Below are 4,665 nucleotides of genomic sequence, written 5' to 3' on the forward strand. Positions count from 1 at the left end.
CCACTGCTCTGACAAGACCAACGTTACCTTGATAATAGCGTCCTGCTCTTGCTAATCTCCGTGTTACCTCACTGTCCTACTCTTTGTTCTAGCTTCTCTTTTATCTAAGCAAATACCTCCTCCATTAAATTCCTCCTGTTTATCACTTCAAGTCATATCTATAATTTTGGTTAGGCACAGACCAAGGTAACTGTGTACATAATGTGAACTTTAACGTGAACACCTACTTCAACTTTGTTCTAACCAACTTTATCATGAATTCGTCGTGCGGTGCTTGTGGCGGCAATAAATAGCTCTTTTTCTGCAGTTACAAACCACATGTGTTGACAATGGATATGACTAATGTCTATTATTGTACCAGAAGATTTTCTCCATAGAGTGGGCTAATTTTTCCCATCTGTCCTTGTGTTAGTCCGGGTAGACTAGAGAAACAAATCCAGGGAAACACCCAAGTGTATAAGAAAGAGCTTTATATGAAAGAGCAATTGCATATTGAGAAAACATCCCAGCTCAGTCCAGTTTCAAGTCCATAGAAATTCCTATTCAGACTCACAACACATGCAATAATGCCAAATGCAGGAAGATCACAGGTCAGTGGGTGGAAAGTCTTGTGGATCCAGTGGCAGTGGAAGCATCTCAGTGCTGGTGTGGGTCTCCAAGTGGCTCTGGCGCCATCAGCATAACTCCATGGGTCGTATCAGCAGGAGGACGAAGCAGAGAGTGTGGATCTGGCCTCCAGTGAGCTATTTATCTCCGTAGCATCGCCAAATGAGGTCATCAAGCTGCAACCTGATTGTCAGGGTAAACGTCACCCCTTCACTCTTAATAGTCTCAAGTTGACACCAGATTATGTAACTACCACAGTCCTCTTAGTGCGATATGTCCACACTCTCTTCATCAGCATCTTTGGATTAGATCCTTTCGCTAGGTTGCTGAACTGATTACAACAAGAGCTGGCTGGACATAGGTTGTAGAGGAAAAGTGAGTGAGATAGTTAGAGGTATCCTTTGCCACCCTTTCTTTGGGCAGGACCAGCCAGCTAGAGAATCTTCAGGCCAGAGCACAGTGTCCATACATACAGGAATCATTGGTTCTTACATTAGGCAACACAAGCCAACACTTTGCTGTCTCTACAAGCATCGCTGAGATTCAAAAAGCCTAGAAACGGGAAGACTCTCGGTCTGAATTAATTCACCTTTTCATGACACACGAGATATATTTCACCCACTAACATATTCAATCTCTTCAGGTTTCTGGGAAACTGTTATTTCAGTTATAGTACAGTCTACAGTCGTGGGGGGATGTGCATAACTGTGTGGATGTGAAGAAAAGAGCCTGGTAGCTTCAATCCTACTTACTAGAGTCCACTTGGTAGATCTATGCACCACATAGTTGTATCAAATCTTCATTACTTTTTTTTAATGTTCTTTTTGATTTCAGCATGACTTCCATGACTGAAAAAAATACGATAACAATAAAAAAGTCACAGCAGAAAATAATTTGTTCGTGACCAGTTTCAAATTTACTCTCCATCAGTTTTTCCACGGCTGTGGGAAAAAAGTAAAAGAAATTTCCTTGGTTTTCTTTTTATTTCCTCCCTCTATTCCTTATCCTGCTTTTAGAGACTTTCATTTGGGCTTCTAGTAGAAAGAAGATGGGTTCTGATTCAGTTTTCACACATCATTATAAGAACCACTGACCCTCATTATTAAAAATCTTTGGTTTTTGCATGTGCCTATGTTCCAGGCATGTGGCCGTTGTTAGATGAAGTGAAGTCAGTAGTCCCTTCCAACACACAACCTCTAGCATCACGAACTACGATCAAATAAGTCACTGTCCTTTAATGCCACCCACACATTTTCACCTCACCTGTCTACTTACACTACTCAGCCTATATAATCACGCATGCCTTTTTACATTCATGCACAAACATGCAGATTCTATGAAACAATGTCCACTGTGTTCACTGTCTGTATCTTAACACCTAGAACAGTGCCCTACATACAGTAGCTGCTCAATAAAGTTTTACTGTATGAATTCATTGAATACACCAACTCTTTTGTCCATGGCACTTTTATTACTGAAATTGAAATTTATTTTTATTTATACTATGAGAACCTTCCTTTTATTTTCTGTTGTGTTTCTGTACCAAGCAGTTGCTTTGTAATTGTTTATTTGTGACCCAAATCAGAGAAGGCAGAGAACTGAAATCGACTTCATTTTTACATAATTCCAATATCTTGTTTTTGCCCTGTATAGTACATCTGCCCCAAGTCATAATATTTTAAATGACCTCATATGCATGTGAAAACAGAAAATTTAAAAAGGAAGACTGGAGTGTAATTGATTCATTTGAATTGTGATACAGCTAAATCATTCTGTTTAAGAGAGTTCTGTTCATCATCAGGGCATATCTACCGAATTTTTCTTAATTAGAAATTGGACTAGTCCATTAAACATTACTTTCAGGAAGTAAGTTGTGCATGCTGAATACATTAAATGACAAAACAATCATCACTTTCCCTTAAATCCAAGCTGTTAGGGAAGAATGACCCAAAACAACTGTCCCATTAATACAGTCTCTTTCTTCCTTCATTCTTTTTCTCTGTCCTTTCTTCTTCCTTGCCCTCCTTTTTTCTTCCTTCTTTTTTTTTTTTGCATTTCAAAGACAATGATTTTGGCAAAGGTATGGCAAAGAAGAAATTGAAGTGGCCAACACTTACTGGCTAGCTACTCTGTGGCAGGCACGGTCCTACGAGTGTCGCATGGGCAGTGTGTCCTGACCTCAGGACTCTTACAGCAAGGATCCAGCAGACTCTTGGATAATGACCAAACAATGCAGTGATTAGTGGGGTTCAAAAGGCGGTAAAAACTGTCATGAATATCTTGTGAATAGAAGAAATTCTTCTTTCCCAGTGCTAGCTTGTCCGTTTGTCTGCTAGTCTGCTTTAGGTTCCGTTAATTCTGAATTGAAGTGCCTCCCAGAAGTGTTCTAGCACAGTGGCTTAGGAAAATGTCTGCGATGGACACATTGTGAAGCGCTCACTCCACTGCTAGTTGAGAGGTTGATGACTCAAACCACTTGAAGACAGGCCTGACAATCAGCTTCTGCCCTTGAAAGCTCTGTGGACTAGAGTTCTACTCGGAAGCCCATGAGAGTTATATTGACGTCCATTGCACAGAAGTTAATAATAACCCAGTGCCTCAAAGATTAGACAATGCGTCAGAAACAAGGTAAAATGCCTGCCTGTGTTCAATCTTGGTTCCAACATATCTCGCCTTGTATGACTATAAACATGCTGCCAATCCTTTGTGGCCTCCTCTTCTATAATTCGGTGAAGAAAATAGGAGAGTTGCTATTAGTATTGATCCATTGCCATTTACTTGATTCTGACTCGTAGTGAACCTATATAGGGTTTCTGAGTCTGTAAATCTTTACCAGAGCAGAAAGCCTCATCTGTCTCCCATGCAGTGACTGCTGGGTATAAATCACAGATTTTGTAGTTAGCAGTAGGGCTCTTATCTAACCATGGCTGCTTATTATGAAAATCTGCTGAGTTAATATATGTAAGCCTATCATATAGTAAGCGGAATGCACTCAATTGCTCAATTTAAATTAAACATACACAGACACAAATCCTTAATTTAACTCCATATCAGGATTTTGGGGAGAAAAGCTTAGATACATACATTTAAATCTCATACATAGTAAAGAAAGAGAGCTAGTGCACTAGTCGGCCGCCATCCCCTCTCTGAAGGCAAGCCAATCATGTAAGCACTCGATAGCTGTTTCATTTTGCAAATGAAGCCTTTCTAGTGTTCTGTTTTGTGTCAACATTATCCTCCCAGACTCATGGATTTGGTACAAGTTCACTGGAAACTCATATTTGTAAATCAACTCTATTTTCCTTTTAATGCCTAAAGTTGGTATTTTACCAAGGAATTATCCAGTGAGAATTATCTACATATTCGCTATGATACTCATTCAGTCGTTCACTCAATGGACCATCCTTAGTGCTAAATATGTATGCACATCTATGTTCCTGCTTACAAGTAATTCATCACTATTTTAGTGGGAGAGATATATAAATAACAAATCACGAAACAAGGTGGTGAGTGCTACAAGAGGAGAATGAAAGAGCATTATCACAGGAGATGTGGTGATGGTGTGTGTGTGTGTGTGTGTGTGTGTGTGTGTGTGTTGGGGTGTGCATTTCTGAAGCACATGAAGCAAATCAGAGTCAGATAAGCAAGTGTGCATGTAACAGGAAGGAGAAGCGATGTTCTAGACCATTGGTTCTCAACCTGTGGGTTGCAACACCTTTGGGGGTTGAATGACCCTTTCACAGGGGTCACCTAAAACCATCAGAAAACACATATTTCCGATGGTCTTAGGAACTGAGACACGGCTCCTCTATCTGTCTCCAGGGATAGGAGTATCTGGCGTGAAGACTGTTACCCATGCTACACCATGCTTCAAGACAAAATTTCCTTTATGTGTAATTAGAAATAACTATATCACAATACATAATTACATATTATTTTGTGATTATCACTATGCTTTAATTATATTCAATTTGTAATAATAAACATATATCCAACATATCAGATGTTTACATGACGACTCATAACAGTAGCAAAATTGCAGTGATGAAGTAGCAATGA

The 4,665-nt window shown here is 39.6% G+C and overlaps 1 pseudogene; it reads right to left on the bottom strand.

Annotated features, from left to right (window-relative positions):
* LOC101649725 overlaps positions 1–4,665 on the bottom strand; it is a 13,608-nt pseudogene that overhangs the window by 8,132 nt on the left and 811 nt on the right.

The sequence above is a fragment of the Echinops telfairi genome, unplaced genomic scaffold (genome assembly GCF_000313985.2).
Source record: "Echinops telfairi isolate 266 unplaced genomic scaffold, ASM31398v2 ScPeMD7_5;HRSCAF=22, whole genome shotgun sequence".
Lineage (NCBI taxonomy): Eukaryota > Metazoa > Chordata > Mammalia > Afrosoricida > Tenrecidae > Echinops > Echinops telfairi.